Here is a 23,327-nt window from a genome sequence, read left to right as displayed (position 1 = left end):
CCATTCTCTGTCCTTTATGGTGGATATGTTCTCGAGGTATTTTATGGTCCCGAATTTCTCGAAATGCATCGCCACTAGGCGGTTCGGAATTTGGGGTGGGAGCCAGTGAATAACGACCTCTATTTTCCGAGTCTTGTTAATCGGGATAATAGCGCATGCAAGGCCACGAACAGTAATTTTCTTAAGAGAACAGAATCTTTCTTTAATATTATGCTCCTTAAAGGAGATAATGAATACAGAATTAAATTTCACAGATCCTAGGTGCCATACATCTGAACCTTTAATCTTACCTTTCAGGCTGCAAATAATATCAGATTCCGAATATGGAGCTCCGCTTGGGTCACATCGGAGAATGCACGATTTACTCCAGTCAAGGTCGATTGGAATGTTCAAGGAGTCTACTAGTTCCTCCGTTGATAGGACTTGCGGCGATTTCACTACATTCCCGGTGGTTGTTTTTGACATAGCTTTACGGCTGGTCTTAACTTCTGTACTTCCTCCGTTAGACATTGTAGCCTTGAACGGTTGTAAACCAGAGGGGTTGCCGAACCACACCCTTCGGAAGACGGCACTAGCCAACTAATCCCCACAATAGCGGAGAAAGGGAAACACACGTCTGCACTGGTCAAGATCATCCAGAGAACTGGTGTATTCAGCCTAGTATGATAGTTGGCTGGTAGAAGAGCCTGTAATAGGGCTACTTGTGGCTGACTTTGCTCTTCCATGGATTTCATAACGTTTCCTATCGGAAACGCCATGAAATCTCGGTTCTGTTACATGGAATCTAAGGCAAGAATTCGTCTAATTCGTACTGCTGCAGCTACATAACTGAACACGCGGTAATCATAATAATAATAATAGAAATAATAATACGCGTTCGAAACAGAAATTTGAGGGGAGGAAACAATCCTCGTGACCAAAGAGGCTGACCTGGTTACGAGATTAGGGCACATCGTCATCGTCCAGTCTAAGGCTATTACCGGTCTCACTCACTCTCCTAGTATCTATCGGCAAGTGATTACTGAGAAAAAGGTGCTGTGGTAAGTTCGACGCCCTACGGTGCGACAGCGCTATGCATCCCTGTAAATTACGCTTAATTGCCGCAAACTAAATTACACTGAGGCCGGCCTCAGTGTAGTTGCACTGATGTTTTTGAAAATCGATGCTGTGATCTTGAGGAAAAATATGAGCAGCGTTTCTGCATTAACTAATTTTTTTTTTTTTTCTGTTTCTGCATTAACTAATGTCAAAAAAAGGGCAAAAAGCCAACTACACCCGGTATTCCCAGGTGGTCACCCTCCCAAGTACTGACCGGGCCTAACGCTGCTTAACTTCGGTGATCGGACGAGAACCGGTGTATTCAGCCTAGTATGATAGTTGGCTGGTAGAAGAGCCTGTAATAGGGCTACTTGTGGCTGACTTTGCTCTTCCATGGATTTCATAACGTTTCCTATCGGAAACGCCATGAAATCTCGGTTCTGTTACATGGAATCTAAGGCAAGAATTCGTCTAATTCGTACTGCTGCAGCTACATAACTGAACACGCGGTAATCATAATAATAATAATAGAAATAATAATACGCGTTCGAAACAGAAATTTGAGGGGAGGAAACAATCCTCGTGACCAAAGAGGCTGACCTGGTTACGAGATTAGGGCACATCGTCAGCGTCCAGTCTAAGGCTATTACCGGTCTCACTCACTCTCCTAGTATCTATCGGCAAGTGATTACTGAGAAAAAGGTGCTGTGGTAAGTTCGACGCCCTACGGTGCGACAGCGCTATGCATCCCTGTAAATTACGCTTAATTGCCGCAAACTAAATTACACTGAGGCCGGCCTCAGTGTAGTTGCACTGATGTTTTTGAAAATCGATGCTGTGATCTTGAGGAAAAATATGAGCAGCGTTTCTGCATTAACTAATTTTTTTTTTTTTCTGTTTCTGCATTAACTAATGTCAAAAAAAGGGCAAAAAGCCAACTACACCCGGTATTCCCAGGTGGTCACCCTCCCAAGTACTGACCGGGCCTAACGCTGCTTAACTTCGGTGATCGGACGAGAACCGGTGTATTCAGCCTAGTATGATAGTTGGCTGGTAGAAGAGCCTGTAATAGGGCTACTTGTGGCTGACTTTGCTCTTCCATGGATTTCATAACGTTTCCTATCGGAAACGCCATGAAATCTCGGTTCTGTTACATGGAATCTAAGGCAAGAATTCGTCTAATTCGTACTGCTGCAGCTACATAACTGAACACGCGGTAATCATAATAATAATAATAGAAATAATAATACGCGTTCGAAACAGAAATTTGAGGGGAGGAAACAATCCTCGTGACCAAAGAGGCTGACCTGGTTACGAGATTAGGGCACATCGTCATCGTCCAGTCTAAGGCTATTACCGGTCTCACTCACTCTCCTAGTATCTATCGGCAAGTGATTACTGAGAAAAAGGTGCTGTGGTAAGTTCGACGCCCTACGGTGCGACAGCGCTATGCATCCCTGTAAATTACGCTTAATTGCCGCAAACTAAATTACACTGAGGCCGGCCTCAGTGTAGTTGCACTGATGTTTTTGAAAATCGATGCTGTGATCTTGAGGAAAAATATGAGCAGCGTTTCTGCATTAACTAATTTTTTTTTTTTTTCTGTTTCTGCATTAACTAATGTCAAAAAAAGGGCAAAAAGCCAACTACACCCGGTATTCCCAGGTGGTCACCCTCCCAAGTACTGACCGGGCCTAACGCTGCTTAACTTCGGTGATCGGACGAGAACCGGTGTATTCAGCCTAGTATGATAGTTGGCTGGTAGAAGAGCCTGTAATAGGGCTACTTGTGGCTGACTTTGCTCTTCCATGGATTTCATAACGTTTCCTATCGGAAACGCCATGAAATCTCGGTTCTGTTACATGGAATCTAAGGCAAGAATTCGTCTAATTCGTACTGCTGCAGCTACATAACTGAACACGCGGTAATCATAATAATAATAATAGAAATAATAATACGCGTTCGAAACAGAAATTTGAGGGGAGGAAACAATCCTCGTGACCAAAGAGGCTGACCTGGTTACGAGATTAGGGCACATCGTCAGCGTCCAGTCTAAGGCTATTACCGGTCTCACTCACTCTCCTAGTATCTATCGGCAAGTGATTACTGAGAAAAAGGTGCTGTGGTAAGTTCGACGCCCTACGGTGCGACAGCGCTATGCATCCCTGTAAATTACGCTTAATTGCCGCAAACTAAATTACACTGAGGCCGGCCTCAGTGTAGTTGCACTGATGTTTTTGAAAATCGATGCTGTGATCTTGAGGAAAAATATGAGCAGCGTTTCTGCATTAACTAATTTTTTTTTTTTTCTGTTTCTGCATTAACTAATGTCAAAAAAAGGGCAAAAAGCCAACTACACCCGGTATTCCCAGGTGGTCACCCTCCCAAGTACTGACCGGGCCTAACGCTGCTTAACTTCGGTGATCGGACGAGAACCGGTGTATTCAGCCTAGTATGATAGTTGGCTGGTAGAAGAGCCTGTAATAGGGCTACTTGTGGCTGACTTTGCTCTTCCATGGATTTCATAACGTTTCCTATCGGAAACGCCATGAAATCTCGGTTCTGTTACATGGAATCTAAGGCAAGAATTCGTCTAATTCGTACTGCTGCAGCTACATAACTGAACACGCGGTAATCATAATAATAATAATAGAAATAATAATACGCGTTCGAAACAGAAATTTGAGGGGAGGAAACAATCCTCGTGACCAAAGAGGCTGACCTGGTTACGAGATTAGCGCACATCGTCAGCGTCCAGTCTAAGGCTATTACCGGTCTCACTCACTCTCCTAGTATCTATCGGCAAGTGATTACTGAGAAAAAGGTGCTGTGGTAAGTTCGACGCCCTACGGTGCGACAGCGCTATGCATCCCTGCAAATTACGCTTAATTGCCGCAAACTAAATTACACTGAGGCCGGCCTCAGTGTAGTTGCACTGATGTTTTTGAAAATCGATGCTGTGATCTTGAGGAAAAATATGAGCAGCGTTTCTGCATTAACTAATTTTTTTTTTTTTCTGTTTCTGCATTAACTAATGTCAAAAAAAGGGCAAAAAGCCAACTACACCCGGTATTCCCAGGTGGTCACCCTCCCAAGTACTGACCGGGCCTAACGCTGCTTAACTTCGGTGACCGGACGAGAACCGGTGTATTCAGCCTAGTATGATAGTTGGCTGGGAGAAGAGCCTGTAATAGGGCTACTTGTGGCTGACTTTGCTCTTCCATGGATTTCATAACGTTTCCTATCGGAAACGCCATGAAATCTCGGTTCTGTTACATGGAATCTAAGGCAAGAATTCGTCTAATTCGTACTGCTGCAGCTACATAACTGAACACGCGGTAATCATAATAATAATAATAGAAATAATAATACGCGTTCGAAACAGAAATTTGAGGGGAGGAAACAATCCTCGTGACCAAAGAGGCTGACCTGGTTACGAGATTAGGGCACATCGTCAGCGTCCAGTCTAAGGCTATTACCGGTCTCACTCACTCTCCTAGTATCTATCGGCAAGTGATTACTGAGAAAAAGGTGCTGTGGTAAGTTCGACGCCCTACGGTGCGACAGCGCTATGCATCCCTGTAAATTACGCTTAATTGCCGCAAACTAAATTACACTGAGGCCGGCCTCAGTGTAGTTGCACTGATGTTTTTGAAAATCGATGCTGTGATCTTGAGGAAAAATATGAGCAGCGTTTCTGCATTAACTAATTTTTTTTTTTTTCTGTTTCTGCATTAACTAATGTCAAAAAAAGGGCAAAAAGCCAACTACACCCGGTATTCCCAGGTGGTCACCCTCCCAAGTACTGACCGGGCCTAACGCTGCTTAACTTCGGTGATCGGACGAGAACCGGTGTATTCAGCCTAGTATGATAGTTGGCTGGTAGAAGAGCCTGTAATAGGGCTACTTGTGGCTGACTTTGCTCTTCCATGGATTTCATAACGTTTCCTATCGGAAACGCCATGAAATCTCGGTTCTGTTACATGGAATCTAAGGCAAGAATTCGTCTAATTCGTACTGCTGCAGCTACATAACTGAACACGCGGTAATCATAATAATAATAATAGAAATAATAATACGCGTTCGAAACAGAAATTTGAGGGGAGGAAACAATCCTCGTGACCAAAGAGGCTGACCTGGTTACGAGATTAGGGCACATCGTCATCGTCCAGTCTAAGGCTATTACCGGTCTCACTCACTCTCCTAGTATCTATCGGCAAGTGATTACTGAGAAAAAGGTGCTGTGGTAAGTTCGACGCCCTACGGTGCGACAGCGCTATGCATCCCTGTAAATTACGCTTAATTGCCGCAAACTAAATTACACTGAGGCCGGCCTCAGTGTAGTTGCACTGATGTTTTTGAAAATCGATGCTGTGATCTTGAGGAAAAATATATGAGCAGCGTTTCTGCATTAACTAATTTTTTTTTTTTTTCTGTTTCTGCATTAACTAATGTCAAAAAAAGGGCAAAAATCCAACTACACCCGGTATTCCCAGGTGGTCACCCTCCCAAGTACTGACCGGGCCTAACGCTGCTTAACTTCGGTGATCGGACGAGAACCGGTGTATTCAGCCTAGTATGATAGTTGGCTGGTAGAAGAGCCTGTAATAGGGCTACTTGTGGCTGACTTTGCTCTTCCATGGATTTCATAACGTTTCCTATCGGAAACGCCATGAAATCTCGGTTCTGTTACATGGAATCTAAGGCAAGAATTCGTCTAATTCGTACTGCTGCAGCTACATAACTGAACACGCGGTAATCATAATAATAATAATAGAAATAATAATACGCGTTCGAAACAGAAATTTGAGGGGAGGAAACAATCCTCGTGACCAAAGAGGCTGACCTGGTTACGAGATTAGGGCACATCGTCAGCGTCCAGTCTAAGGCTATTACCGGTCTCACTCACTCTCCTAGTATCTATCGGCAAGTGATTACTGAGAAAAAGGTGCTGTGGTAAGTTCGACGCCCTACGGTGCGACAGCGCTATGCATCCCTGTAAATTACGCTTAATTGCCGCAAAACTAAATTACACTGAGGCCGGCCTCAGTGTAGTTGCACTGATGTTTTTGAAAATCGATGCTGTGATCTTGAGGAAAAATATGAGCAGCGTTTCTGCATTAACTAATTTTTTTTTTTTTCTGTTTCTGCATTAACTAATGTCAAAAAAAGGGCAAAAAGCCAACTACACCCGGTATTCCCAGGTGGTCACCCTCCCAAGTACTGACCGGGCCTAACGCTGCTTAACTTCGGTGACCGGACGAGAACCGGTGTATTCAGCCTAGTATGATAGTTGGCTGGTAGAAGAGCCTGTAATAGGGCTACTTGTGGCTGACTTTGCTCTTCCATGGATTTCATAACGTTTCCTATCGGAAACGCCATGAAATCTCGGTTCTGTTACATGGAATCTAAGGCAAGAATTCGTCTAATTCGTACTGCTGCAGCTACATAACTGAACACGCGGTAATCATAATAATAATAATAGAAATAATAATACGCGTTCGAAACAGAAATTTGAGGGGAGGAAACAATCCTCGTGACCACAGAGGCTGACCTGGTTACGAGATTAGGGCACATCGTCAGCGTCCAGTCTAAGGCTATTACCGGTCTCACTCACTCTCCTAGTATCTATCGGCAAGTGATTACTGAGAAAAAGGTGCTGTGGTAAGTTCGACGCCCTACGGTGCGACAGCGCTATGCATCCCTGTAAATTACGCTTAATTGCCGCAAACTAAATTACACTGAGGCCGGCCTCAGTGTAGTTGCACTGATGTTTTTGAAAATCGATGCTGTGATCTTGAGGAAAAATATGAGCAGCGTTTCTGCATTAACTAATTTTTTTTTTTTTCTGTTTCTGCATTAACTAATGTCAAAAAAAGGGCAAAAAGCCAACTACACCCGGTATTCCCAGGTGGTCACCCTCCCAAGTACTGACCGGGCCTAACGCTGCTTAACTTCGGTGATCGGACGAGAACCGGTGTATTCAGCCTAGTATGATAGTTGGCTGGTAGAAGAGCCTGTAATAGGGCTACTTGTGGCTGACTTTGCTCTTCCATGGATTTCATAACGTTTCCTATCGGAAACGCCATGAAATCTCGGTTCTGTTACATGGAATCTAAGGCAAGAATTCGTCTAATTCGTACTGCTGCAGCTACATAACTGAACACGCGGTAATCATAATAATAATAATAGAAATAATAATACGCGTTCGAAACAGAAATTTGAGGGGAGGAAACAATCCTCGTGACCAAAGAGGCTGACCTGGTTACGAGATTAGGGCACATCGTCAGCGTCCAGTCTAAGGCTATTACCGGTCTCACTCACTCTCCTAGTATCTATCGGCAAGTGATTACTGAGAAAAAGGTGCTGTGGTAAGTTCGACGCCCTACGGTGCGACAGCGCTATGCATCCCTGTAAATTACGCTTAATTGCCGCAAACTAAATTACACTGAGGCCGGCCTCAGTGTAGTTGCACTGATGTTTTTGAAAATCGATGCTGTGATCTTGAGGAAAAATATGAGCAGCGTTTCTGCATTAACTAATTTTTTTTTTTTTCTGTTTCTGCATTAACTAATGTCAAAAAAAGGGCAAAAAGCCAACTACACCCGGTATTCCCAGGTGGTCACCCTCCCAAGTACTGACCGGGCCTAACGCTGCTTAACTTCGGTGACCGGACGAGAACCGGTGTATTCAGCCTAGTATGATAGTTGGCTGGTAGAAGAGCCTGTAATAGGGCTACTTGTGGCTGACTTTGCTCTTCCATGGATTTCATAACGTTTCCTATCGGAAACGCCATGAAATCTCGGTTCTGTTACATGGAATCTAAGGCAAGAATTCGTCTAATTCGTACTGCTGCAGCTACATAACTGAACACGCGGTAATCATAATAATAATAATAGAAATAATAATACGCGTTCGAAACAGAAATTTGAGGGGAGGAAACAATCCTCGTGACCAAAGAGGCTGACCTGGTTACGAGATTAGCGCACATCGTCAGCGTCCAGTCTAAGGCTATTACCGGTCTCACTCACTCTCCTAGTATCTATCGGCAAGTGATTACTGAGAAAAAGGTGCTGTGGTAAGTTCGACGCCCTACGGTGCGACAGCGCTATGCATCCCTGCAAATTACGCTTAATTGCCGCAAACTAAATTACACTGAGGCCGGCCTCAGTGTAGTTGCACTGATGTTTTTGAAAATCGATGCTGTGATCTTGAGGAAAAATATGAGCAGCGTTTCTGCATTAACTAATTTTTTTTTTTTTTCTGTTTCTGCATTAACTAATGTCAAAAAAAGGGCAAAAAGCCAACTACACCCGGTATTCCCAGGTGGTCACCCTCCCAAGTACTGACCGGGCCTAACGCTGCTTAACTTCGGTGATCGGACGAGAACCGGTGTATTCAGCCTAGTATGATAGTTTGCTGGTAGAAGAGCCTGTAATAGGGCTACTTGTGGCTGACTTTGCTCTTCCATGGATTTCATAACGTTTCCTATCGGAAACGCCATGAAATCTCGGTTCTGTTACATGGAATCTAAGGCAAGAATTCGTCTAATTTGTACTGCTGCAGCTACATAACTGAACATGCGGTAATCATAATAATAATAATAGAAATAATAATACGCGTTCGAAACAGAAATTTGAGGGGAGGAAACAATCCTCGTGACCAAAGAGGCTGACCTGGTTACGAGATTAGCGCACATCGTCAGCGTCCAGTCTAAGGCTATTACCGGTCTCACTCACTCTCCTAGTATCTATCGGCAAGTGATTACTGAGAAAAAGGTGCTGTGGTAAGTTCGACGCCCTACGGTGCGACAGCGCTATGCATCCCTGCAAATTACGCTTAATTGCCGCAAACTAAATTACACTGAGGCCGGCCTCAGTGTAGTTGCACTGATGTTTTTGAAAATCGATGCTGTGATCTTGAGGAAAAATATGAGCAGCGTTTCTGCATTAACTAATTTTTTTTTTTTTCTGTTTCTGCATTAACTAATGTCAAAAAAAGGGCAAAAAGCCAACTACACCCGGAATTCCCAGGTGGTCACCCTCCCAAGTACTGACCGGGCCTAACGCTGCTTAACTTCGGTGACCGGACGAGAACCGGTGTATTCAGCCTAGTATGATAGTTGGCTGGTAGAAGAGCCTGTAATAGGGCTACTTGTGGCTGACTTTGCTCTTCCATGGATTTCATAACGTTTCCTATCGGAAACGCCATGAAATCTCGGTTCTGTTACATGGAATCTAAGGCAAGAATTCGTCTAATTCGTACTGCTGCAGCTACATAACTGAACACGCGGTAATCATAATAATAATAATAGAAATAATAATACGCGTTCGAAACAGAAATTTGAGGGGAGGAAACAATCCTCGTGACCAAAGAGGCTGACCTGGTTACGAGATTAGGGCACATCGTCAGCGTCCAGTCTAAGGCTATTACCGGTCTCACTCACTCTCCTAGTATCTATCGGCAAGTGATTACTGAGAAAAAGGTGCTGTGGTAAGTTCGACGCCCTACGGTGCGACAGCGCTATGCATCCCTGTAAATTACGCTTAATTGCCGCAAACTAAATTACACTGAGGCCGGCCTCAGTGTAGTTGCACTGATGTTTTTGAAAATCGATGCTGTGATCTTGAGGAAAAATATGAGCAGCGTTTCTGCATTAACTAATTTTTTTTTTTTTCTGTTTCTGCATTAACTAATGTCAAAAAAAGGGCAAAAAGCCAACTACACCCGGTATTCCCAGGTGGTCACCCTCCCAAGTACTGACCGGGCCTAACGCTGCTTAACTTCGGTGATCGGACGAGAACCGGTGTATTCAGCCTAGTATGATAGTTGGCTGGTAGAAGAGCCTGTAATAGGGCTACTTGTGGCTGACTTTGCTCTTCCATGGATTTCATAACGTTTCCTATCGGAAACGCCATGAAATCTCGGTTCTGTTACATGGAATCTAAGGCAAGAATTCGTCTAATTCGTACTGCTGCAGCTACATAACTGAACACGCGGTAATCATAATAATAATAATAGAAATAATAATACGCGTTCGAAACAGAAATTTGAGGGGAGGAAACAATCCTCGTGACCAAAGAGGCTGACCTGGTTACGAGATTAGGGCACATCGTCATCGTCCAGTCTAAGGCTATTACCGGTCTCACTCACTCTCCTAGTATCTATCGGCAAGTGATTACTGAGAAAAAGGTGCTGTGGTAAGTTCGACGCCCTACGGTGCGACAGCGCTATGCATCCCTGTAAATTACGCTTAATTGCCGCAAACTAAATTACACTGAGGCCGGCCTCAGTGTAGTTGCACTGATGTTTTTGAAAATCGATGCTGTGATCTTGAGGAAAAATATGAGCAGCGTTTCTGCATTAACTAATTTTTTTTTTTTTTCTGTTTCTGCATTAACTAATGTCAAAAAAAGGGCAAAAAGCCAACTACACCCGGTATTCCCAGGTGGTCACCCTCCCAAGTACTGACCGGGCCTAACGCTGCTTAACTTCGGTGATCGGACGAGAACCGGTGTATTCAGCCTAGTATGATTGTTGGCTGGTAGAAGAGCCTGTAATAGGGCTACTTGTGGCTGACTTTGCTCTTCCATGGATTTCATAACGTTTCCTATCGGAAACGCCATGAAATCTCGGTTCTGTTACATGGAATCTAAGGCAAGAATTCGTCTAATTCGTACTGCTGCAGCTACATAACTGAACACGCGGTAATCATAATAATAATAATAGAAATAATAATACGCGTTCGAAACAGAAATTTGAGGGGAGGAAACAATCCTCGTGACCAAAGAGGCTGACCTGGTTACGAGATTAGGGCACATCGTCAGCGTCCAGTCTAAGGCTATTACCGGTCTCACTCACTCTCCTAGTATCTATCGGCAAGTGATTACTGAGAAAAAGGTGCTGTGGTAAGTTCGACGCCCTACGGTGCGACAGCGCTATGCATCCCTGTAAATTACGCTTAATTGCCGCAAACTAAATTACACTGAGGCCGGCCTCAGTGTAGTTGCACTGATGTTTTTGAAAATCGATGCTGTGATCTTGAGGAAAAATATGAGCAGCGTTTCTGCATTAACTAATTTTTTTTTTTTTCTGTTTCTGCATTAACTAATGTCAAAAAAAGGGCAAAAAGCCAACTACACCCGGTATTCCCAGGTGGTCACCCTCCCAAGTACTGACCGGGCCTAACGCTGCTTAACTTCGGTGATCGGACGAGAACCGGTGTATTCAGCCTAGTATGATAGTTGGCTGGTAGAAGAGCCTGTAATAGGGCTACTTGTGGCTGACTTTGCTCTTCCATGGATTTCATAACGTTTCCTATCGGAAACGCCATGAAATCTCGGTTCTGTTACATGGAATCTAAGGCAAGAATTCGTCTAATTCGTACTGCTGCAGCTACATAACTGAACACGCGGTAATCATAATAATAATAATAGAAATAATAATACGCGTTCGAAACAGAAATTTGAGGGGAGGAAACAATCCTCGTGACCAAAGAGGCTGACCTGGTTACGAGATTAGGGCACATCGTCATCGTCCAGTCTAAGGCTATTACCGGTCTCACTCACTCTCCTAGTATCTATCGGCAAGTGATTACTGAGAAAAAGGTGCTGTGGTAAGTTCGACGCCCTACGGTGCGACAGCGCTATGCATCCCTGTAAATTACGCTTAATTGCCGCAAACTAAATTACACTGAGGCCGGCCTCAGTGTAGTTGCACTGATGTTTTTGAAAATCGATGCTGTGATCTTGAGGAAAAATATGAGCAGCGTTTCTGCATTAACTAATTTTTTTTTTTTTTCTGTTTCTGCATTAACTAATGTCAAAAAAAGGGCAAAAAGCCAACTACACCCGGTATTCCCAGGTGGTCACCCTCCCAAGTACTGACCGGGCCTAACGCTGCTTAACTTCGGTGATCGGACGAGAACCGGTGTATTCAGCCTAGTATGATTGTTGGCTGGTAGAAGAGCCTGTAATAGGGCTACTTGTGGCTGACTTTGCTCTTCCATGGATTTCATAACGTTTCCTATCGGAAACGCCATGAAATCTCGGTTCTGTTACATGGAATCTAAGGCAAGAATTCGTCTAATTCGTACTGCTGCAGCTACATAACTGAACACGCGGTAATCATAATAATAATAATAGAAATAATAATACGCGTTCGAAACAGAAATTTGAGGGGAGGAAACAATCCTCGTGACCAAAGAGGCTGACCTGGTTACGAGATTAGGGCACATCGTCAGCGTCCAGTCTAAGGCTATTACCGGTCTCACTCACTCTCCTAGTATCTATCGGCAAGTGATTACTGAGAAAAAGGTGCTGTGGTAAGTTCGACGCCCTACGGTGCGACAGCGCTATGCATCCCTGTAAATTACGCTTAATTGCCGCAAACTAAATTACACTGAGGCCGGCCTCAGTGTAGTTGCACTGATGTTTTTGAAAATCGATGCTGTGATCTTGAGGAAAAATATGAGCAGCGTTTCTGCATTAACTAATTTTTTTTTTTTTTCTGTTTCTGCATTAACTAATTTCAAAAAAAGGGCAAAAAGCCAACTACACCCGGTATTCCCAGGTGGTCACCCTCCGAAGTACTGACCGGGCCTAACGCTGCTTAACTTCGGTGATCGGACGAGAACCGGTGTATTCAGCCTAGTACTATTTTATTCGTTTCTATATACATACTTTGGATATACCAGCTTATGATACAAATATAAATTACAATATATACATTATTTACAAATTACATAGTATCATTTTCTGTTTCATTTTGTTACATATATTTTTTTTTTTTTTTTTTTTTTTTCACATTCTATTTTCCTTTTCAGGTTACATCCTCGCCTGAGAGTGGCGTTTCTTATTAGCATACGTTTTATTTACTTCCATTTGATTGACCTTCTTATATTGCACTACAGTCCTGAATTTGTTTTGGCTCATGTGATATTGTCTCTATACGTGAGGCTTGCTCACATATTTCCTTTTTATTTTGGTACACTTTTCCATTTTACTATACAACTTGTTGATATATGAATTTTTTTATCAGTAGAACGGATATGTCCTACAATTATGATGCATACCAGCTTGTTATATAAATATACATTACATTATTTATAAGTTACACTCATTAGGTATACCAGCTTGTTATATAAATATATATTACATTATTTATAAATTACACTCATTAGGTATACCAGCTTGTTATATAGATATACATTACATTATTTATAAATTACACTCATTAGGTATTCCAGCTTGTTATGTAAATATACATTACATTATTTATAAATTACACTCATTAGGTATACCAGCTTGTTATGTAAATATACATTACATTATTTATAAATTACACTCATTAGGTATACCAGCTTGTTATGTAAATATACATTACATTATTTATAAATTACACTCATTAGGTATACAAGCTTGTTATGTAAACATACATGACATTATTTATAAATTACATTGTATCATTTTCCGTTCCAATTTTTACATACCTTCATTTGTCAGATAACATCTTTTGTTTTTGTTTAACATATTATTATTGCTTTACATTCATTTACATTTAGCTCTACTTCACGACACCAGGTTACATTATTTCAGTTTTAACTTATCTCTCTTTTTTGTTTACATATAAAGCGAATACACAAGTTGTGTTGCTCATATTGGACACATTATATATGAATGGTTTATATATTGTTCCATTGTTCTGTATTTATACAGGTTCTTTCTCCTTTATATAACTTGACCATATTTCTTTTTTATTCTAATTTACACATAAGCTTTTCTTTTTTTATTGCTATTGTTAAACTATATTGTACATGATTTTTAAAGTACAAATTGTTATTGAGATCTTACGTTATATATACATTCGTGCTAATTGACAATCCTTATTGAAATACACATAGTGATTTATCATATACCTATAATGTTTCTTAAGATACATTAATTTATTAGTTTCATTGTGTTACGTTATCTTATTTCTTTGTTTAACTTTTATTAGTTCAGTTTTCACATTTAAAAACATTTATGGCATTGTGATGATTAATTTGCGATTGGTTTGTATTTGTAACTGTCTTGCTCTCCAGAGAGGACTCCTGTTTTCTGCCATTCCCTCGGGGTTATTGCTTTCTTGTAGATGGTATCATGAGTGATTTCTTTGAGATATTTGTTTACTTTCATCAATATGTTTCCTGCTTCATTTCTCCCGTATATTTCATCGCATCTGTGCGACCATATTGCGTACATTGTAATGATTATTATGATCATTTTTGTTGTTTCTATTTTTCCATCTTTTAACCAGAATACAAGTTTTTCGGTGATCATTGACGATGAAGAGATCAGTGGAGTCACTACGTTCCATATTTTAGATGTGACGTTGCAGTATATCATTAGGTGGTGTATTGTTTCTGGATCGTTGCAGAAGTTGCATTTGGCTGGACTGTAGATAGGTATGCCTTTTGCAACCAGCCATATTCTGGTTGGCAGACAACAGTGATGAACTTTATAAAAGAAGGTCTTATATTTCGGTTTTATTGGTAATTTAAACACTTTTTCTAGTACTGGTGATAGTCTTATATTTCCCCTTTGAATTTCCCTGTGTTGTGGTGGTGGTATAGTGCTTCTTATCATTTTTGTGTAGGTCACTCTTGAGTTTGTTTCCAGAATTTTCCCGAGATCTATTCTGTCTTTTGCATACTCTTCACCTTCCACGATTTCTCTGAACATTTCTGGTATTCTGTTTATTTTTGCTTCCAGTGAGTAGGCATATCTGTGAGGGAGTAACTTTTGTTTAAACATTAGTACATAAGGTGTCCACCCTTTTCCTGAGTTTTGGGCTTTTTCTGCAATTTTCGCATTGTTTATTAGTGTTTTTATGTGGATGTTAACGAGCCCAAGGCCTCCAGCTTCACTGTCGTGAAAGAGGGTTGACCTTCTCATTGGTTCGTAGGATGAATTCCAAATAAACTGGGCGCATTCTCTATGAATCCTGTCTGCATATTTCCCATTGTATGGGATGTGTCCGATCAGGTACCATAGTTTGGACATTATATACTGGTTGCACACTCTTGCCTTCCCTTTTACTGAGAGATGTCTTCCTCTCCAGGTTGATAATTTTTGGGTCACTTTCTTGCACAATGCTTCCCATTGGTTAGCGTAACATTCTTCTTCACCTAGTGTGATTCCTAGTATTCTAAATTCGTTTTTACTGTTTATATTTTCAGGCAAGGTGGGTGTTTTTTTCCACTTTCCGATTAATGTTGCGTTTGTTTTCCTTTCATTTATTTTTAGGCCGCTCGCCTTTTCGAAAGATTTCATGATTTTTAGTATTTCATTTACAGATTGAGCCGTTGTCAGCGTCACCGTGATATCGTCAGCGTACGCCAGGACCTTAGTTTCTCTCTCTTCGCCTATGCGCGTTCCGCTAATTTTTTTGTTTGATTGGATTGACCTTATCAGTGGTTCTATAGCCAAGGCAAACAGAATCATTGAGAGGTTGTCACCTTGCCTAATGGAGCATTGGATATTGAATGGGGCAGACAGCTTTTTGTTAATTATTAATCTTGATTGAGCCTTATTGTACAACGTTCTTATCCATGTTTGGAACCCGATTCCGAATCCTGTTGCTTTTATAACTTTATGTAGGTAATCATGGCTGACTGAATCAAAGGCTTTTTCTATGTCCAGTCCCATTAGAATGCATGGTTTTTCAGTTACTTTGTAATATTCATAAATGCATCTTACCTGCATTATGGTGTCTTCAATTTTTCGCCCCTTAATTCCGCACGTTTGGGCATCAGTGATTATTTTCACTAAGTGGATTTGTACTCTTGACGCTAAGATTTTTGACAAGATTTTGAAGTCTGTGTTCAGAAGAGTAATGCCTCTCCATTGGTTTATGTCTTTTAGATTTTCTTTATTCTCGGTTTTTGGGATGGTACATATGTATCCTAGGTTAAAATTTTGGGGTGTATTTTCTGTTTTTCCTATTGCTATTATCATGTCTACAAATTGGTCTTCAAATATGTGGAAGTATTTCTTGTAAAATTCAGCAGTGAGTCCGTCTGGTCCTGGTGATTTTTGTGTTGGGAGTTTTCTGATTGCTTGTCTGCATTCTTGTATGGATATAGGTTTGTCGATTTCTTCTGCTTCATCTGGTTTTAATTTATTTAACAGCTGTAAGAAAGTGTCTGATTCGGTCTCACAGCTGTGTTTTCTTTCAAATGTTTCCGTGTAGTGATTGTGGAAGATAGCTATTATATCTGCATCATTTTTGTATGTTTCATTGTTTTTTGTTATGGCTTTTACGGTTCTTTTCTTGCATCTTTCTTTTTCAAATAACCAAGCTGTACTGCTTTTGCCTTCATCATTTTCGATGGCCTTAATTCTAGCTCTAAGCCATGCGCCTTCTATTTCTTTCTTTTCAATATCTTTTAGTTTTTCTTTAAGTTTTGTTCTTTCCATTGTGTTTTTAATATTTCTATCGGGTGTGTATGTTCTTTGTAATTCTTTTATTATGTTTCTCTTTTCTTCGTTCTGTTTATGTTTCATTTGTTTCCCCAATTTAATAGCCATTTTTTTTACCTCCTGTTTAAATCTATACCACCCTTCTATTGGGTTTTCAGCGTTTTTTGTTTCTCTGCTGATTTTTTTGATTTCTGCTTGAAACTCGTCTTCCTGTAGGAGACTTGCATTCAGTTTCCAGAGCGGGTATTCCCTGTTTACAAATGCGCTTTCTTGGACTTCACCTAATAGCTTAACTATCAGCATGTGGTGGTCAGTGAAGGAAACTGGTGTATGCATGACGTTTCCTACTGGTGGTCTGGGTAGTAAAGTCTATCAAGTCTGGACGCGTTGTTTGCAGAAAAGAATGTGTATTCTTTCTTTGTTGGGTGTAGTGTACGGTAGGCGTCATATAAATGTAATGTTTTGAATATTTTAGAAAATGTGGGAATGGGTGTATCTGTTGCCTTTTCTTGATCCCTTGTTTTGTCTTCTAAGAAATTCATGTCTCCTGCCGCTATAATTGTGTGCTTATCTGTTAGTATATGTTCCAGTTCTGTCCAAAAGTGTTTTTTTTCGTTGTGTCTTGTAGGCCCATATATGTTGATCAACGATAAGGTTTTTGAGTTCCATGTTATGTCTACTCCTAATGCTCTGTGTGGAATCAGAGTTTCGTGAGCGTGTATTTGTATATTCCGGGCTCTTTTATAAATTAGTGTTATTACTCCTGCAACTGAATTATTTTGGGCTGGTTCAAAAATAGAGATATAATTTTTATTTAGTTTTTGTTCGAACATGGCTACTTCTTTTAAGTCATTTATCCTGGTGTCTTGAAGCATAACAATATCAGGTTTTAGGTTTACTAATAAATTTATCAATAATTTCTGAGAGTCATTGCCTTTCAGTCCATTGCAGTTTAGGGATATTATTTTCATTGTTTAGGAATTAATATTTGTCTGGAGGTAAACTTGGGTTATTCTATATTTAGTGGTTCTTCTGGTTTCTTTAGTTATCCGGTTTTGCGGCTTCCTTTTCTTTTCCTTTGTCCCGCTTGTTCCTTACGACCAAGTTGGGAACGAATTTTGTTTTTTTCCTTCTCTCCGATGTTTTCTTTACTTCTTCACTTTCTTTCTCACTTTCCTTTCCTTCGGGCACGTTGGGCGTATCTAGAGGCTGTATTGATTCTGTATTGTCGTTATTCACAGCAGGTGTTGTTAACATTTGCGGCCTGCCTTCACAGGTGTTTTCTAATGGTGATTTATGGCTTTGGTTTATTTTTGGTGGGGTTAACTGTGTTGCGTCAATTATTGGTGTTATATTTGACGGGTTTTCTTCCACTAATCCCGAATCATTTTTATTTCCCGGTTCTTCGATGCACTCCGTTTCCTGGACATCATCGATATTGCAGGTATCTGTGTCTTCACAGAAGTCGTTTTTCAGGTTTTTTGATATTATGCCTGCATACGTGCGGCCTATGCAGTTTTCCGCTTCATGACCTATTTTACTGCATTTTTCGCATTTTGGTGCAGTGCACTCTTTGCGAAGGTGCCCAATTTTTTTGCATCTAAAGCAGGATGGTGGTCTTCCGCTTATGACTACAATTCCAGTCATTTTCTGCACCCTAATGACATAGGGTATATCTGTGACCTGTACTTCATCATTAAGTTCTATTATCATTTTCTTTTTGTTACTGAGAATGTGGGACCATTCTCTGTCCTTTATGGTGGATATGTTCTCGAGGTATTTTATGGTCCCGAATTTCTCGAAATGCATCGCCACTAGGCGGTTCGGAATTTGGGGTGGGAGCCAGTGAATAACGACCTCTATTTTCCGAGTCTTGTTAATCGGGATAATAGCGCATGCAAGGCCACGAACAGTAATTTTCTTAAGAGAACAGAATCTTTCTTTAATATTATGCTCCTTAAAGGAGATAATGAATACAGAATTAAATTTCACAGATCCTAGGTGCCATACATCTGAACCTTTAATCTTACCTTTCAGGCTGCAAATAATATCAGATTCCGAATATGGAGCTCCGCTTGGGTCACATCGGAGAATGCACGATTTACTCCAGTCAAGGTCGATTGGAATGTTCAAGGAGTCTACTAGTTCCTCCGTTGATAGGACTTGCGGCGATTTCACTACATTCCCGGTGGTTGTATTTGACATAGCTTTACGGCTGGTCTTAACTTCTGTACTTCCTCCGTTAGACATTGCAGCCTTGAACGGTTGTAAACCAGAGGGGTTGCCGAACCACACCCTTCGAAAGACGGCACTAGCCAACTAATCCCCACAATAGCGGAGAAAGGGAAACACACGTCTGCACTGGTCAAGATCATCCAGCGAACTGTGGTGTATTCAGCCTAGTATGATAGTTGGCTGGTAGAAGAGCCTGTAATAGGGCTACTTGTGGCTGACTTTGCTCTTCCATGGATTTCATAACGTTTCCTATCGGAAACGCCATGAAATCTCGGTTCTGTTACATGGAATCTAAGACAAGAATTCGTCTAATTCGTACTGCTGCAGCTACATAACTGAACACGCGGTAATCATAATAATAATAATAGAAATAATAATACGCGTTCGAAACAGAAATTTGAGGGGAGGAAACAATCCTCGTGACCAAAGAGGCTGACCTGGTTACGAGATTAGGGCACATCGTCAGCGTCCAGTCTAAGGCTATTACCGGTCTCACTCACTCTCCTAGTATCTATCGGCAAGTGATTACTGAGAAAAAGGTGCTGTGGTAAGTTCGACGCCCTACGGTGCGACAGCGCTATGCATCCCTGTAAATTACGCTTAATTGCCGCAAACTAAATTACACTGAGGTTTTTGAAAATCGATGCTGTGATCTTGAGGAAAAATATGAGCAGCGTTTCTGCATTAACTAATTTTTTTTTTTTTCTGTTTCTGCATTAACTAATGTCAAAAAAAGGGCAAAAAGCCAACTACACCCGGTATTCCCAGGTGGTCACCCTCCCAAGTACTGACCGGGCCTAACGCTGCTTAACTTCGGTGATCGGACGAGAACCGGTGTATTCAGCCTAGTATGATAGTTGGCTGGTAGAAGAGCCTGTAATAGGGCTACTTGTGGCTGACTTTGCTCTTCCATGGATTTCATAACGTTTCCTATCGGAAACGCCATGAAATCTCGGTTCTGTTACATGGAATCTAAGGCAAGAATTCGTCTAATTCGTACTGCTGCAGCTACATAACTGAACACGAGGTAATCATAATAATAATAATAGAAATAATAATACGCGTTCGAAACAGAAATTTGAGGGGAGGAAACAATCCTCGTGACCAAAGAGGCTGACCTGGTTACGAGATTAGGGCACATCGTCAGCGTCCAGTCTAAGGCTATTACCGGTCTCACTCACTCTCCTAGTATCTATCGGCAAGTGATTACTGAGAAAAAGGTGCTGTGGTAAGTTCGACGCCCTACGGTGCGACAGCGCTATGCATCCCTGTAAATTACGCTTAATTGCCGCAAACTAAATTACACTGAGGCCGGCCTCAGTGTAGTTGCACTGATGTTTTTGAAAATCGATGCTGTGATCTTGAGGAAAAATATGAGCAGCGTTTCTGCATTAACTAATTTTTTTTTTTTTCTGTTTCTGCATTAACTAATGTCAAAAAAAGGGCAAAAAGCCAACTACACCCGGTATTCCCAGGTGGTCACCCTCCCAAGTACTGACCGGGCCTAACGCTGCTTAACTTCGGTGATCGGACGAGAACCGGTGTATTCAGCCTAGTATGATAGTTGGCTGGTAGAAGAGCCTGTAATAGGGCTACTTGTGGCTGACTTTGCTCTTCCGTGGATTTCATAACGTTTCCTATCGGAAAGGCCATGAAATCTCGGTTCTGTTACATGGAATCTAAGGCAAGAATTCGTCTAATTCGTACTGCTGCAGCTACATAACTGAACACGCGGTAATCATAATAATAATAATAATAGAAATAATAATACGCGTTCGAAACAGAAATTTGAGGGGAGGAAACAATCCTCGTGACCAAAGAGGCTGACCTGGTTACGAGATTAGGGCACATCGTCAGCGTCCAGTCTAAGGCTATTACCGGTCTCACTCACTCTCCTAGTATCTATCGGCAAGTGATTACTGAGAAAAAGGTGCTGTGGTAAGTTCGACGGCCTACGGTGCGACAGCGCTATGCATCCCTGTAAATTACGCTTAATTGCCGCAAACTAAATTACACTGAGGCCGGCCTCAGTGTAGTTGCACTGATGTTTTTGAAAATCGATGCTGTGATCTTGAGGAAAAATATGAGCAGCGTTTCTGCATTAACTAATTTTTTTTTTTTTTCTGTTTCTGCATTAACTAATGTCAAAAAAAGGGCAAAAAGCCAACTACACCCGGTATTCCCAGGTGGTCACCCTCCCAAGTACTGACCGGGCCTAACGCTGCTTAACTTCGGTGATCGGACGAGAACCGGTGTATTCAGCCTAGTATGATAGTTGGCTGGTAGAAGAGCCTGTAATAGGGCTACTTGTGGCTGACTTTGCTCTTCCGTGGATTTCATAACGTTTCCTATCGGAAAGGCCATGAAATCTCGGTTCTGTTACATGGAATCTAAGGCAAGAATTCGTCTAATTCGTACTGCTGCAGCTACATAACTGAACACGCGGTAATCATAATAATAATAATAATAGAAATAATAATACGCGTTCGAAACAGAAATTTGAGGGGAGGAAACAATCCTCGTGACCAAAGAGGCTGACCTGGTTACGAGATTAGGGCACATCGTCAGCGTCCAGTCTAAGGCTATTACCGGTCTCACTCACTCTCCTAGTATCTATCGGCAAGTGATTACTGAGAAAAAGGTGCTGTGGTAAGTTCGACGCCCTACGGTGCGACAGCGCTATGCATCCCTGTAAATTACGCTTAATTGCCGCAAACTAAATTACACTGAGGCCGGCCTCAGTGTAGTTGCACTGATGTTTTTGAAAATCGATGCTGTGATCTTGAGGAAAAATATGAGCAGCGTTTCTGCATTAACTAATTTTTTTTTTTTTCTGTTTCTGCATTAACTAATGTCAAAAAAAGGGCAAAAAGCCAACTACACCCGGTATTCCCAGGTGGTCACCCTCCCAAGTACTGACCGGGCCTAACGCTGCTTAACTTCGGTGATCGGACGAGAACCGGTGTATTCAGCCTAGTATGATAGTTGGCTGGTAGAAGAGCCTGTAATAGGGCTACTTGTGGCTGACTTTGCTCTTCCGTGGATTTCATAACGTTTCCTATCGGAAAGGCCATGAAATCTCGGTTCTGTTACATGGAATCTAAGGCAAGAATTCGTCTAATTCGTACTGCTGCAGCTACATAACTGAACACGCGGTAATCATAATAATAATAATAATAGAAATAATAATACGCGTTCGAAACAGAAATTTGAGGGGAGGAAACAATCCTCGTGACCAAAGAGGCTGACCTGGTTACGAGATTAGGGCACATCGTCAGCGTCCAGTCTAAGGCTATTACCGGTCTCACTCACTCTCCTAGTATCTATCGGCAAGTGATTACTGAGAAAAAGGTGCTGTGGTAAGTTCGACGCCCTACGGTGCGACAGCGCTATGCATCCCTGTAAATTACGCTTAATTGCCGCAAACTAAATTACACTGAGGCCGGCCTCAGTGTAGTTGCACTGATGTTTTTGAAAATCGATGCTGTGATCTTGAGGAAAAATATGAGCAGCGTTTCTGCATTAACTAATTTTTTTTTTTTTTCTGTTTCTGCATTAACTAATGTCAAAAAAAGGGCAAAAAGCCAACTACACCCGGTATTCCCAGGTGGTCACCCTCCCAAGTACTGACCGGGCCTAACGCTGCTTAACTTCGGTGATCGGACGAGAACCGGTGTATTCAGCCTAGTATGATAGTTGGCTGGTAGAAGAGCCTGTAATAGGGCTACTTGTGGCTGACTTTGCTCTTCCATGGATTTCATAACGTTTCCTATCGGAAACGCCATGAAATCTCGGTTCTGTTACATGGAATCTAAGGCAAGAATTCGTCTAATTCGTACTGCTGCAGCTACATAACTGAACACGCGGTAATCATAATAATAATAATAGAAATAATAATACGCGTTCGAAACAGAAATTTGAGGGGAGGAAACAATCCTCGTGACCAAAGAGGCTGACCTGGTTACGAGATTAGGGCACATCGTCAGCGTCCAGTCTAAGGCTATTACCGGTCTCACTCACTCTCCTAGTATCTATCGGCAAGTGATTACTGAGAAAAAGGTGCTGTGGTAAGTTCGACGCCCTACGGTGCGACAGCGCTATGCATCCCTGTAAATTACGCTTAATTGCCGCAAACTAAATTACACTGAGGCCGGCCTCAGTGTAGTTGCACTGATGTTTTTGAAAATCGATGCTGTGATCTTGAGGAAAAATATGAGCAGCGTTTCTGCATTAACTAATTTTTTTTTTTTTCTGTTTCTGCATTAACTAATGTCAAAAAAAGGGCAAAAAGCCAACTACACCCGGTATTCCCAGGTGGTCACCCTCCCAAGTACTGACCGGGCCTAACGCTGCTTAACTTCGGTGATCGGACGAGAACCGGTGTATTCAGCCTAGTATGATAGTTGGCTGGTAGAAGAGCCTGTAATAGGGCTACTTGTGGCTGACTTTGCTCTTCCGTGGATTTCATAACGTTTCCTATCGGAAAGGCCATGAAATCTCGGTTCTGTTACATGGAATCTAAGGCAAGAATTCGTCTAATTCGTACTGCTGCAGCTACATAACTGAACACGCGGTAATCATAATAATAATAAT

General features: G+C 41.6%; 22 non-coding genes and 1 pseudogene across 22 annotated transcripts; all 23 read right to left on the bottom strand.

The window, feature by feature from the left end:
- Nucleotides 1-1,263: 1,263 nt before the first annotated feature.
- On the bottom strand, nucleotides 1,264-1,382 carry LOC150074829 (5S ribosomal RNA). Its single transcript, XR_016547980.1, has one exon. It is a non-coding gene; the product is annotated as a 5S ribosomal RNA (ribosomal RNA).
- A 588-nt stretch (nucleotides 1,383-1,970) lies between these two features.
- On the bottom strand, nucleotides 1,971-2,089 carry LOC150074828 (5S ribosomal RNA). The gene has a single exon (XR_016547979.1). It is a non-coding gene; the product is annotated as a 5S ribosomal RNA (ribosomal RNA).
- A 589-nt stretch (nucleotides 2,090-2,678) lies between these two features.
- On the bottom strand, nucleotides 2,679-2,797 carry LOC150074827 (5S ribosomal RNA). The gene has a single exon (XR_016547978.1). It is a non-coding gene; the product is annotated as a 5S ribosomal RNA (ribosomal RNA).
- A 588-nt stretch (nucleotides 2,798-3,385) lies between these two features.
- On the bottom strand, nucleotides 3,386-3,504 carry LOC150074826 (5S ribosomal RNA). Its single transcript, XR_016547977.1, has one exon. It is a non-coding gene; the product is annotated as a 5S ribosomal RNA (ribosomal RNA).
- A 588-nt stretch (nucleotides 3,505-4,092) lies between these two features.
- LOC150074825 (5S ribosomal RNA) lies at nucleotides 4,093-4,211 on the bottom strand. The gene has a single exon (XR_016547992.1). It is a non-coding gene; the product is annotated as a 5S ribosomal RNA (ribosomal RNA).
- A 588-nt stretch (nucleotides 4,212-4,799) lies between these two features.
- LOC150074824 (5S ribosomal RNA) lies at nucleotides 4,800-4,918 on the bottom strand. The gene has a single exon (XR_016547976.1). It is a non-coding gene; the product is annotated as a 5S ribosomal RNA (ribosomal RNA).
- A 591-nt stretch (nucleotides 4,919-5,509) lies between these two features.
- On the bottom strand, nucleotides 5,510-5,628 carry LOC150074823 (5S ribosomal RNA). Its single transcript, XR_016547998.1, has one exon. It is a non-coding gene; the product is annotated as a 5S ribosomal RNA (ribosomal RNA).
- Nucleotides 5,629-6,217: 589 nt separating this feature from the next.
- LOC150074822 (5S ribosomal RNA) lies at nucleotides 6,218-6,336 on the bottom strand. The gene has a single exon (XR_016547991.1). It is a non-coding gene; the product is annotated as a 5S ribosomal RNA (ribosomal RNA).
- Nucleotides 6,337-6,924: 588 nt separating this feature from the next.
- On the bottom strand, nucleotides 6,925-7,043 carry LOC150074821 (5S ribosomal RNA). Its single transcript, XR_016547974.1, has one exon. It is a non-coding gene; the product is annotated as a 5S ribosomal RNA (ribosomal RNA).
- A 588-nt stretch (nucleotides 7,044-7,631) lies between these two features.
- Nucleotides 7,632-7,750, bottom strand: LOC150074820 (5S ribosomal RNA). Its single transcript, XR_016547990.1, has one exon. It is a non-coding gene; the product is annotated as a 5S ribosomal RNA (ribosomal RNA).
- A 589-nt stretch (nucleotides 7,751-8,339) lies between these two features.
- LOC150074819 (5S ribosomal RNA) lies at nucleotides 8,340-8,458 on the bottom strand. The gene has a single exon (XR_016548000.1). It is a non-coding gene; the product is annotated as a 5S ribosomal RNA (ribosomal RNA).
- Nucleotides 8,459-9,046: 588 nt separating this feature from the next.
- LOC150074818 (5S ribosomal RNA) lies at nucleotides 9,047-9,165 on the bottom strand. The gene has a single exon (XR_016548002.1). It is a non-coding gene; the product is annotated as a 5S ribosomal RNA (ribosomal RNA).
- A 588-nt stretch (nucleotides 9,166-9,753) lies between these two features.
- On the bottom strand, nucleotides 9,754-9,872 carry LOC150074817 (5S ribosomal RNA). The gene has a single exon (XR_016547973.1). It is a non-coding gene; the product is annotated as a 5S ribosomal RNA (ribosomal RNA).
- A 589-nt stretch (nucleotides 9,873-10,461) lies between these two features.
- Nucleotides 10,462-10,580, bottom strand: LOC150074816 (5S ribosomal RNA). The gene has a single exon (XR_016547996.1). It is a non-coding gene; the product is annotated as a 5S ribosomal RNA (ribosomal RNA).
- Nucleotides 10,581-11,168: 588 nt separating this feature from the next.
- Nucleotides 11,169-11,287, bottom strand: LOC150074815 (5S ribosomal RNA). The gene has a single exon (XR_016547972.1). It is a non-coding gene; the product is annotated as a 5S ribosomal RNA (ribosomal RNA).
- A 589-nt stretch (nucleotides 11,288-11,876) lies between these two features.
- Nucleotides 11,877-11,995, bottom strand: LOC150074814 (5S ribosomal RNA). Its single transcript, XR_016547995.1, has one exon. It is a non-coding gene; the product is annotated as a 5S ribosomal RNA (ribosomal RNA).
- Nucleotides 11,996-12,584: 589 nt separating this feature from the next.
- LOC150074813 (5S ribosomal RNA) lies at nucleotides 12,585-12,703 on the bottom strand (annotated as a pseudogene).
- A 6,774-nt stretch (nucleotides 12,704-19,477) lies between these two features.
- Nucleotides 19,478-19,596, bottom strand: LOC150074812 (5S ribosomal RNA). The gene has a single exon (XR_016547971.1). It is a non-coding gene; the product is annotated as a 5S ribosomal RNA (ribosomal RNA).
- A 588-nt stretch (nucleotides 19,597-20,184) lies between these two features.
- Nucleotides 20,185-20,303, bottom strand: LOC150074811 (5S ribosomal RNA). The gene has a single exon (XR_016547970.1). It is a non-coding gene; the product is annotated as a 5S ribosomal RNA (ribosomal RNA).
- A 592-nt stretch (nucleotides 20,304-20,895) lies between these two features.
- On the bottom strand, nucleotides 20,896-21,014 carry LOC150074810 (5S ribosomal RNA). The gene has a single exon (XR_016547969.1). It is a non-coding gene; the product is annotated as a 5S ribosomal RNA (ribosomal RNA).
- Nucleotides 21,015-21,605: 591 nt separating this feature from the next.
- On the bottom strand, nucleotides 21,606-21,724 carry LOC150074809 (5S ribosomal RNA). Its single transcript, XR_016547968.1, has one exon. It is a non-coding gene; the product is annotated as a 5S ribosomal RNA (ribosomal RNA).
- Nucleotides 21,725-22,316: 592 nt separating this feature from the next.
- LOC150074808 (5S ribosomal RNA) lies at nucleotides 22,317-22,435 on the bottom strand. Its single transcript, XR_016547967.1, has one exon. It is a non-coding gene; the product is annotated as a 5S ribosomal RNA (ribosomal RNA).
- A 588-nt stretch (nucleotides 22,436-23,023) lies between these two features.
- On the bottom strand, nucleotides 23,024-23,142 carry LOC150074807 (5S ribosomal RNA). Its single transcript, XR_016547966.1, has one exon. It is a non-coding gene; the product is annotated as a 5S ribosomal RNA (ribosomal RNA).
- Nucleotides 23,143-23,327: the final 185 nt, after the last annotated feature.

The sequence above is a fragment of the Mastigoproctus giganteus genome, unplaced genomic scaffold, assembly GCF_048544385.1.
Source record: "Mastigoproctus giganteus isolate SK-2022 unplaced genomic scaffold, ASM4854438v1 scaffold_56, whole genome shotgun sequence".
In the NCBI taxonomy this organism is placed as follows: Eukaryota; Metazoa; Arthropoda; class Arachnida; order Uropygi; family Thelyphonidae; genus Mastigoproctus; species Mastigoproctus giganteus.
The sequence above is the reverse complement of the archived record's forward strand: the minus strand, read 5'-3'. Positions and strand labels throughout refer to the sequence as shown.